At 39.0% G+C, this 11,472-nt stretch overlaps 1 long non-coding RNA gene across 2 annotated transcripts in view; it reads right to left on the bottom strand.

Annotated features, from left to right (window-relative positions):
* Nucleotides 1–597: 597 nt before the first annotated feature.
* The window catches only part of LOC142053551 (uncharacterized), a 39,274-nt gene continuing 28,399 nt past the window's right edge, over nucleotides 598–11,472 (bottom strand). For both annotated transcript variants that reach the window (XR_012659254.1, XR_012659255.1), the window contains 2 exons: nucleotides 6,727–6,902; nucleotides 598–3,706 (listed from right to left, as the gene is read on the bottom strand). This is a non-coding gene — a long non-coding RNA (uncharacterized LOC142053551). The remainder of the gene's footprint in view (nucleotides 3,707–6,726; nucleotides 6,903–11,472) is intronic.

The raw sequence follows: 11,472 nt of genomic DNA, 5'->3' as shown, positions 1-11,472 counted from the left end.
GCTGTTGTAGTGAGGAAGGAGGCACTATAGAAGACAGGAGCTAAGGTACCATTCTGTATTTCCTCCATAAAAAAATCTCTCAGAGGAGGAGGTATAATTACTAATTGTATCCATGAGGTGGTACCTGAAGTACAGTAACAGCTTCAATATAAACTTCAAATACCAAATAACACTCAAGGCCAGTGTTTTAAAAACAACTCTTCCAGGCAAAACATCACTAATCACTGCAGAGCACAGCAGAAAACCAACACCAATCTTTAACAGACACAGCAAATAAAAGAGCATGGTGCAGATCGGATAAACTAATATTGGGAACAGAGTCTATGCTGTGACCAGCAACTGTTATTATCTCAAACCCTTTGAGCCCCACGTTGGGCACCAAAAAGGACTGTTGTGGTTCAGCCCCAGTCAGCAACTAAACACCACGCAGCCGCTTGCTCATTCCTCCCACCCCTGTGGGACAGGGGAGAGAATCAGAAGAGCAAAAGCAAAAAAAACTTGTGGGTTGAGATAAAAACAGTTTAATAATTAACATAAAATAGTAATGATAATAACAATGATTATGATAATAACGATAACGATAATGTCATAAAAAGAAAAAGAGGGAAAAGGGGGAAAAAAACCCACAAGTGATACAACCACTCACACCCACCCACCGACTGACGCTGTCCATCCCCGAGCCGCGATTGCTGCTTCCCTCCCCAGCCAGCTCCTCCCAGTTAACATACTGGGCATGACATTACATGATGTGGAATATCCCTTTGGCCAGTTTGAATCCACCCTTTTAGCTGTGCCCCCTCCCCTCCCGCCTTCTTGTGCACCTGGCAGAGCATGGGAAGCTAGAAATGTCCTTGACTAGTACAAGCACTACTCAGCAACACTGAAAATACCTGTGTGTTATCTCAACATTGTTTTCATACTGAGTCCAAAGCACAGCACTATGCCAGCTGCAGTGAAGAAAATTAACTCTATCTCCACTAAAACCATGACTCATGACTATATAAAAAGAATTCCTTTTCTGCGTTGTTCTTCAAATTCCTGTAATGTCTCATGCTATGTGCAGAAGCTGTTGCGCATAATACAGACAAAATACCACTCCCTTCTTTAAATCTGAAAACCAAAGTCTTTGCATTGGACTCTTAGCGTGTTCCCTCAAGGTACCTCTAGATACTGAGGAGAGCCTTCTGTTAAAAGGCGTGGCCTGCAGATGCAGGGCACAATATGGAAGTATGTCTGAGCAGAGAGTGTCTCGTTATCTGAGACGTGCTCTGGATAAGAGCTACACATGTGCACCCAAACCTGTGAAAAGCTTTAGTGATTTCTGACAGGTTGTCACTGCCAGAAGGTGTCTGCCCTCACAGCTAAGGCTACAGCCTTAACATGTGAGCAATAAAGGAAGTAAGGAGGAAACAGTGCTTTTAAATGTAGAAATGAAATAAACTACTACAAAAAAGTAATAGAGAACTGAAAAAGATGGGGAATTTTAATAGAAGTTCTGTCACAGTGTCGACGGGCATTGGGAAGGGGGTGAAGAAAGAAACAACAGATCAAGAACATAACGTGGATTCAATAAGCACCGAAAATAACCACATGAGCATTCGTTTTATTCCTGACTACTGAGTGATCTTTGCCCTCCTGCTGCCCAGTGAAGCCCTCTCAGCAATGCAAAAAGCCAAGCATATGGCTCCAGCCAGCTGAGCACTTATGTGCATGGTTAACTTTAATTACGCAGCTAGTCTCGGTGACTTAATCTGCTGCACCAAGGTTGGCTCCTGAGGCATGTGAGCACTCGCTGGTGTGCTGTTTCTCTGATTACCCAAGCAAGGGGACTGTTTGCAGGGTGTGCTCTGGCACCCATCCAGCCTGCACACACAAATTGTTTTGCACAGGTATAAAATATTCAAGGAACAAGGGCGTGTTTGCATGAGTGGGTCTCCTTCAGTGCAGAGGCTGAGTGGGGCCAGGGCAGGCACCGGGACCAAGTGCTGGGAAAGCATTTCTGGAGACAGAAATTAACCACAGAATTTGGTGGTGGTCACACACCTGATGTTACACACGTGCGTGAATGCTTGTATGGTTCAGGCCATGTTCTCTAGGCTTTTGATGCCAACATTTTAAGAGTGCAGCCCATCCCGTGGCAAATGTTCTGCCTTTATATTCTGCTTGTGCTTTTGTCAGTATGCTATGGGCTCTACTACATTGTACACAGGATTATGTTTAAAATGCTTGACTGTGAATTTAAACTACACACTGACAATTTGTAATGAATTCACCTTTGTAGTTGTTGTACAAGTAGTGCTAGTTGATTTAGCACTGTATGCTCTTTGAAGTCAAGACATTGACATTGCCATTATAGCAGGGCTTTCAAGGCAATACACAGCAGCTAGTAACAACAGTGACCACTCGATGTCACTGTTGTCATTCAAATTGATACTTGAAAAAGCCTTGTTAGGGGTGTTTTGATATTAGTGAGAATGTGTGACATTTCAGATGAGCAGCATGACACATCTTTTCAAACAGCTGTATAAATAATCAGCTTTATTAAAACACTCTTGGGGATAGATTTTTCTTCTGTGTGTTCCTCAAGTACTTGCAGAATATAAATATAATCAAATGTTGTGATCTGCATTTCTTATTCTACATAGAATGTCTTTAAAATATGGACTAGCTGATTTAAGGTGCCATCTGTATTACAAATCTATGGGTAGATGTTTTTACATATCAGTATATTTTTAGTGATTAGCCATCATGCACAAGAACATTTCAAAAGATCTTTCATTATTTTACTTTTCATAGAGCTTTTTATTTGATGCAGTTTTAAGTTTTCATGTACATCTTACAGTGATAGAGGACAACACATGACTTTTTAATAGAGCAGCTGGACAAAGCTATTATTAGCTTAGGTAATTATTTGCCAAAAATTGCTATTAATATTTGTATTTGTGCTTAGAAGATGTGAAAAGTATTTTAAAATACTGAGATATTATTTCATTCCTGGTGTGTTATCTGATTTGTATTTTCTTATGAACAGAAAATCAAAGTAAATGCTGATGGATGCAGCATTTAGATTACTTGGGTCATATTCTATATTTCTTAATTTCAGACCAGCACAGAGGGCTTTGGGGAGCAAGAAAGATATTAAAGGAAAGTCTTGTTCATTGTGCTCATGTAGGTGAAACCCTGGAAACCTGGGGAGCAAGTGCCTGAAAGACAAAGCCATTTAGCTCTGATTGTCTAAAGCCCCAAAGAAGCATGGGCTACAAAAGGTGAGGAACTTTCAGACATATACACATTTCTCTGAGTCAGGTATTTCTTTTATGGCTTCTTCAGAAAATGCATGAAGTGTTGAAGATGAGTCAGCACATTTTGTTCTCTGTCAGCATAGCTCGATCCCCTGGGAACCTTATTTAGCTGTGGAAAAAATGGCTCTGTGCTCCTCTTCCCCTTAGTGCCAAAGCTTGTATGAGAAAGCCTGTGGTGCCTTTGCCAAAGAAGACTTACCCTGAAGAGCGGGATTTTTTTTTCCTGCTTTTTCCATCTTACTTGATCACTGGCAGAACAGCTTGGAAGCCACAGAGGCTTGCAAAACAAGAACAGTCACCAAGGGAAAGTTGCTAAGTACTGTGGTGATTGGACACATGTCTTGAAGGAGAAGTCTTCCTGATGAGGCACGTGGTAAAAATCTGTGCTCTGCCTCTCCAGATGCCTGGAAAAGACAAGTGCTTTAAGTTCAGAAGCCAAATGAGGACCCTCTGAAATTCAGGCAGAGCTGTGTCTTGCAGCAGAGTACAAGTGTTAGTGGCTGTGTTCTGTGGCTCTGCCTCCTTTATTCTTGTACTACCTCCTCCTATAGACCTTGCATAGCCACCATAGTGGTCTTACAGCAGTCTTCACATAAGCAGGTATGTGGCTGGTAGGACCTTTTCTGCTCCAACACATTTACCCAGGATGACCAAAGCAGGCCGAGGATCCTGTCCATAGGTGGACACATGGGTGGTGTCACATGGGTGGGCTCTGATTAGGCAGTCCTGAAAAGCTGAATCACTGTGGCTTTTCCATTATAAAACTAATTTAGAATAGGGTTGGTAGATATCTTCAGGAGACATCTGCCTCTGCCTCTGAACGCTCATACATCATGTAGGTGGCAGATCCAGTCCTGGAGCAGTGACTTCCTGCAATTTGTTTCCAACAGAAGAGACACTCCTTTTCCATCCCTTACTCCTTGTTCTCTCACTGGTGAGTATCAGATCAGCCCTGATGTCTTGTACAGACAGATCTTGCTTGGATTTGGAAAGCTGGGCTTCTCTTCCCTAACCATATCCCACATACAGAGGTTCCATTAATCACTGCCCTTTTATGAAATGAAAATGAATGACACCATGAGCCAGCAAGACCTGGTACTTCTTACTAATATGCATTTGTCTCAGGATACTTTGTGACAACTCTACCATTAATGCACTTTGCTATTAGAAGACTGTTGAGTGTGCTTATGCTTCAACATTGTCTTAGTGTTACACAGTATTCCACATCTGCCAGGCAGAAAAACATAGCTAAGCTATTGACACAATGTTCAGGCAAGGAACTTTTTACAAGTGAAGCACTCATGATGATTTATTATGGAGTTACAGTCCTTGCTTTGAAACTCTGTCTTTGTCTATAAAAATCACATTTAAATTATGTCATGCTGCTCCAGTTGAACATCAGAATACCCCTTTTAAAGTCAGTTTTAAAATGAGATCTCTTTTTTTTTTTTTTATCCTTCATGTCAATAAAGCAGCAGAATTCCCTGAATATTACGAGTAAGTGTTATTGTGAGTTAAATGCTGAATCTACCATTTTGGAAACTGTAAGTCTGACCTGATTTTAAAGATATTGTTAATAGAAGTAGATGAAAAATTACTATCATTGATAAAGTACTCCAATGTGAAGGCACTGCCCATACTACATCATTAGAGCTGGAAGTCTGATGAAATTCAGCAAAACAAAGTGCAAGGTCCTGCACCTGGGGAGGAACAACCCCATGAACCAGTATACGCTGGGGGTTGGCCTGCTGGAAAGCAGCTCTGTTGAGAAGAAGCTGGGAGTGCTGGTGGGCAACAAGCTGACCATGAGGCAACAATGTGCCCTTGTGGCCAAGAAGGTCAACGGTATCCTGGGCTGCATTAAAAGGAGTGTGGCCAGTAGATCGAGGGAGGTTATCCTCCCCCTCTACTCTGCCCTAGTGAGGCCACATCTGGAGTACTGTGTCCAGTTCTGGGCTCCCCAGTTCAAGAAGGACAGGGAACCACTGGAGAGAGTCCAGCAGTGCACTACGAAGATGATCAGGGGACTGGAGCACTTTTCTCATGAGGAAAGGCTGAGATTCCTGGGTTTGTTCAGCCTGCAGAAGAGAAGACTGAGGGGGGATTTCATCAATACTTATCAATATCTGAAGGGTGGTACCAAGAGGATGGGGCCAGACTCTTTTCAGTGGTGCCCAATGACAGGACAAGGGGCAATGGGCACAAGCTGGAACACAGGAAGTTCCACCTCAATATGAGAAAAATCTTCTTTCCTGTGAGGGTGCCAGAGCAGTGGAACAGGCTGCCCGGAGAAGTTGTGGAGTCTCCTTCTCTGGAGACATTCAAAACCTGCCTGGATCCATTCCTGTGCCCCCTGCTCTAGATGTACCTGCTCAAGCAGGGGTGTTGGACAAGATAATCTCCAGAGGTTCATTCCAACCCCTACCATTCTATGATTCTGTGATTTTATGAGGTACCAGGTTTTCCAAGGGGCCAGAAAGGGTTTGGTTATGTAAATCAGTTAGATTCCCCTTCACTGCAAAGGAAATGTCTCTATTCATAACAAAGACATTCTTCCAGTGATTTTATAGCATCAAAAACATTAATGCACTGGCAGTAGGCCCTCAAAAGCATTACTGTATGAAATGGTTCTTTTGGGAATCATGTATATGCTAATTGTATAATGAATTCAGGAGTATTTTTAGGAGCTGCTATCACATAAGCAGTTATTGCCATGACAGCATGTTCTTAAATATTGTAAAAATTTGCAGATTATAAAAATATTAACGGTTGCTTATTATCTCATCAACAGCCAAACTGTCTCAGGAGGGTCAACTGAATTTATGTAGAGGCTAAGCTGGTAAATAGCATGTACCTAGAAATCCAGAGGCATAGATTTTTTGATTCAGACTTTGTGGCCTGCAAGCAATTAGCTTAATTTTTCTGTTTGCATGCAAAAGGATTTTAAAATAAGATGTGTATATATATATAAAAATAATATTTGACAAACCATATCATGTAACACAAAATACTGTAGGCAAAAAACATCCATGTCATAAAATTAAAGAACTTTTCCTTTTTTGGCAATAATATGAAGGAAAGCATTACTGAAAAGGGTATAATGGCACTTCTCTTCTTTCCAGTTTCATCCTCACTGCTACATGCAGTGGTGGAGGAAAAGGCTGATGTGTTTGGGCACAGCCCTGCGCTGGTACAGTTACAGGGCTAGGACAATTTAAGTGCAGCAGGGAGCCCAGAGCACCATGCTCACCTTTCTGGCACAACCACACTGCAAGACTGTGAACTCATGTGAATACATTAGCAAAGCGGCTGAGCAAGCAGCCAACCCCTGTGACAAACCTGTCAGAAGAGGAAGAATAGGTCATGTTTCTAGTCTGGCAGGGTTTGGCTGCTGCAGCAAGTGGCAAAGCTGGGAGCTGCTTACCTTGCATGCGGCAAGACTCAGCCCATCAGCAGTCCCCACTGCAGTGATGCTCCCAGTTAGGTGGTATGTCACTGTGGTGATCTCACACTGGAGTGAGTTCATGCCACTCAGCAAAACTCCATAGCCCAAATCTCACTTTTGATGGAGTGACATCCAGAATCAGAGTGCAGGTACACCTGGAAGGGAGAAGGGCGGTAAGGAAGTTTTGTGACGGCCATGAGGTCCGTTATAAAGTAAACTGTGTAGATAATGGGATTTGCAAATACAGATTCATAGGTAGATTCACTCTTTTGCTAGCAATTTATACTTCATAGATAATGCTATATTTTAATGACACTGAGGCTAAATATATCGAGCTAGAAAAATTAGGTGTGGTTGATAGGTATATCTAGCTTTATAGGTAACCTCTTTTATTAAAATAAAACGTAGCAATTATAACTGGAAGTTATTGGTCATCAAGTTTTCATAACGGACAAAATAATGCAGATAGATAGATAAACATAAGGACACACACCTGCATACGTATGCTTTCTCAGAAGATAACACCATAATTACATGTAAGCTAAAAATTCTTGCAGATAACTTTTTAATCAACATTTAAGTATATATGCTTCCATAAAAAGATTAGAAGGAGAGCTTTTTCTGGGTTCCCTTCATCACTGAATGACACCAAGGAGGGCCACAGATACAGGCATCTCTTAGCTGGCAGGTGAACCTGATAATACTGACCATGCCTCACCAGGAGGGCCCGTGGCAGGATCCCATGCCAACTGGGATTATAATACTAGTTATACTATCCTTTTGAGAAAACCTGGTCTATTAAAAGAGAAACTACTTCATGCTACCGGTTCCAATTTTATTTTGACTTTTGTTGCTTCTCAGAAAACATTGCCTTCCACATCAATTTTAAATCTTTTAAATCTTTAAATCTTTTAAATTTTAATATCTTCTGTATATAAAATAAGTTGGGACAATACATACTCTCTCAATCTTTTTGTGAAATACTTTGACCTCTTCATCACAAATGTCTTTACCTTGGGCTTTATAGTTTAAGTTTTGTGCAATAACTCCCAGCTACATGTTTTAATAACAGTCCTGCGGAGCTTCTCCTTAACAATTCGAGTATTAAAATTTATTACAAAGTTTTAGTACTGCACAGTAAATTATTCTGATTTATCTCTGGTTGACTGAGCTGAATATGCTACATCTCAGCCACATTTCTTTAATTGTTGCTCTGAACCATAGCTACCTAGGAGAGTTGATAACATACACTTTAACAATTTAGTGTCCCTTTCAAAGTATTTGCACTTTAATTTAAATCCAGCAGTTTGTTCCTAGTTATTTTGTAAATGCGTCTTTCTAATGTATACGTAGAATATCAAACTTCATTTCAAATTATTTGTATCCAAACCCCTTTTTCCAGCTGAAGAGGTGGTCAGATGTATCACAGGATCACTAAAATTGAACTGCAGTTAGCAAAAAGCTAATGAATATACCCCTCTCACTTCCTCAGTCTGTCCTTGGAAAACGGTGGCTTTCTTTATAGCACTGTATTTAAATGAAGCATAAACCCTAAGGCACACTCTGAAGGAGGGAAAGGATCACTTATTAATATGGTACTCTTTTTCTTATTGAGGTGTTAAGATGACCCAAAAGAAAATGTGGTCATATTGTTCTACATGCATACAAATGTAGGAAAAGACGATTTGTGCTCTGAAAGATGCAACTACTGTAGCAATTAATTTACATATCTATATAGTCTCTATCCACTTTTCCCATGTCTATTTTCCGTAGCTGATTCTAGGGGAAAATGCAACCTAAACTATAACTCCTTCTAAAAAAAAAAAGTGTCAGCCATGACCTCAGTTTAGGTATACATATATGAATTCAGTGGTAAAACTAAAAAATGCAAGAGCTAATGAAAGTTATTATCAAAAAAGTAAGAAACAAAACCAAGGAAGTTAAACTAATAGAGGCTGGGCACACTGGGGCTTTTGCTTTGCTGTTATATATTTTTCCACAATACATCACAGTAGAGAAAATGCAGTCTGTAATCAGAGCAGAGGCGTAAGAAATGAAGGCCATGCTACGCTTTCTCTGAAAATAATATAATTTCTGCCTAACTGGTAGGCATGCTGTGAAGTTTAATTAAAGTTTATGAAGCACATCAAGGTTTTTGGATAAAAGACATAGTACTGTGAACTTGGAAATTTGTGATTTCCAGCACTGAAGAGTGGAAGACTAAAATACAAATGCTTTTTTCTTGATATGCCATCCTTGGTTTGGTTAGCATTAAATCTGTATGTGGATTTATCCATAAGGAAATAAAAGGGGCTTTTGATTTTTTTTATTTTTTTACCATTTATGCGAGAGAGAATATTTGTAGTGATATGGAAGGTATTGTTTGTCTGAAATGCCACAGTAACCTTCTCTTTGAGTTTAAAATAAGTATTTACTCCATAAATTATTTCATATTCTGTTTTTTTTTCTATCCCCTTCAAAGTGTGTAATTGAAATAGATGATCAGTATAATTATTCAGGAAAAGGTCATATTAGGCTACAGCATGTTCTCAGATGTCATTTTTTAGTTCATTTTAAACATTGTCATTTTCTTTTCTGGATTTTTTTGAAAAGCTTCCCTGTGCATCAGGGAAGTTGCAAGAATTACACATGACTGTGACTGAAACCATCTCTGTTTATGCTTTTATAAACATCATGCAACACAGAATGTAAGTAGGTAGTCCCATGTACATCAGTCTGTCTGTGCAAACTCAGTACGTAACAAATAGTTTGGTGTGTTCAAGAATTAAGCAGTTGAACACCAATTTTATATGATGGATCCCCTATACAAATTGCTTAGCCTTGGCAATCATTGTATTCAGTTAAGCCCATGTTTCATTATTGTTTCTGGGGACAAAACCCTCATGATTTTAAGTATTGACAAATCATATCTCACAGTACCTGGCTGCTTAAGGCAACATGGACAGGACTGAAACCACTGCAGTTTGGTGTTACATGCATTTTCTAATTATTTATAGATAATTCTTTTCCGTATAGCAGGTAAATTAGTGCTAAGGATAGCCTCTCTGAATACGCTAGTTTGACAGAGACAAAATTCATAAAATTCAGTAAACTAAGGTTGAATTTTCAGTAATCTCTTGACCTATTATATCTGATGGCATCATGATATTATAGTCCCTAACTGTGATGATATGACCTACAAACAAGCTTCTCTTGGTGGCTTGTTGACTCACAAAGCAATTATATTATTGAAATTCAGTGTATTAAAAAAAATTCTATAAATATTAGGAAGATCAACTATCATTGTAGTCTTCTTACTTGTAGTTGCCTTTCTTATTTAATAATCATAATTTTAATGTTTCTTTTGTCTTGATGAGAGCTTTACTGTCTTATTCACTTTTATCTTTATGGTGTAGTAAGTCAGCCTTCATGAATCACAAGATTAGAATGGATCACTCTGGTTCTTGATTATTGTATTATTTGTTTTAGTTGTGTAATTTTCTATACAATCTAAATTAGTCTTTACTTTTAGATGCATTTTAAATATACTGTAATAAGCCCTTTATATAGTGTGCATGTTCCCATATCTTATATATTTCTTTTGAGTGTTAGTTAAAATACATTTTTAGCCATTTATTTTTGCTTGTTTGTTTTTGTTTTTGGTTTTTGTTTTTTTTTTTTTTTTTTCTTCCTGGTAAGATTTTCAATTTTATGGTTGTCTAAGTCCTCTTCTTACAGAATTTTAATTATTAAATTCAATCAAATAATCAAATCGTCATTAATCACCAATCTTTCCAGTTTTAATATAGGTTAATATACACTGTCGTTTAAGTGTACATAGTTTGCAAAATACCTAAATGAGAAAGTGGTGCCACCCACATAGAGTCTGGTAGATGGGTTTATCAATTCTGTTTGCCCTGTTGTGAGTATGATCCAAGAGCACCTCTGGGTTGCCAAATGGAGTATGTTGGATCTGGAGGTATATTACTGGAAGTTGTCATCATGGGGCTATACGGGACAGTTGAACTCTACAAAGCTCCAGGATGGTTCCTGTCATGGGTAATTGTGCCTCTGAAGGTCTTGTTAATCATGTGTGGTACCCACACTTCTTCGGAAAAACTTGAAAGTATAGCCTAGAGTCAGCCCAGATTGTGGTCCGTCAGGAAAGTGATATAAATAAGGAACTAATTTGGCTTTAACCTTACCTCCAAACCTCCAGCCCACAAAGCTTTGTAGGTTGTTTCCTACATTGTTTCACACTGTGTGTGATTCAGGAAAATGCTCCACATGATGAATAAGGATATCCACACGTGCATAGTGTTTGGTGGTATGACTATCAACTTAAACTTATGTCAAATAAATTGAATGCTTCAGTTTATCTCTACTCAGCAGAGGTGTAAGTGTCTGTGTCATTCCTTGTAGGCTATAGATATGAAGCTAATTGGTGCCAAGGGCTGTCAAGTGTTTGAACTTGTGTTTTGAGAGGCTTACATGATAATAGTTGGTGATATAAGGAAGAGCTAATCTTTCAATTTTTTGTTACTTTAAAGAAGTTTGATTTAATGTTTTTTTGTCATCTAATGTGCGGACAACCACATTTTCAACTGATGCCACTTTTAAACTGAACATATCTTTTATGTCAGAAATAGCCACTATTTTGCACTATTTTTATCCCTGTTGTTTACATTCCAAAAGCCATTTTTTTGTCTAGTAGATTATAGTTAT

This window comes from Phalacrocorax aristotelis, chromosome 2, assembly GCF_949628215.1.
Source record: "Phalacrocorax aristotelis chromosome 2, bGulAri2.1, whole genome shotgun sequence".
NCBI lineage: Eukaryota > Metazoa > Chordata > Aves > Suliformes > Phalacrocoracidae > Phalacrocorax > Phalacrocorax aristotelis.
This window is presented reverse-complemented; position numbering and strand designations above follow the sequence as displayed.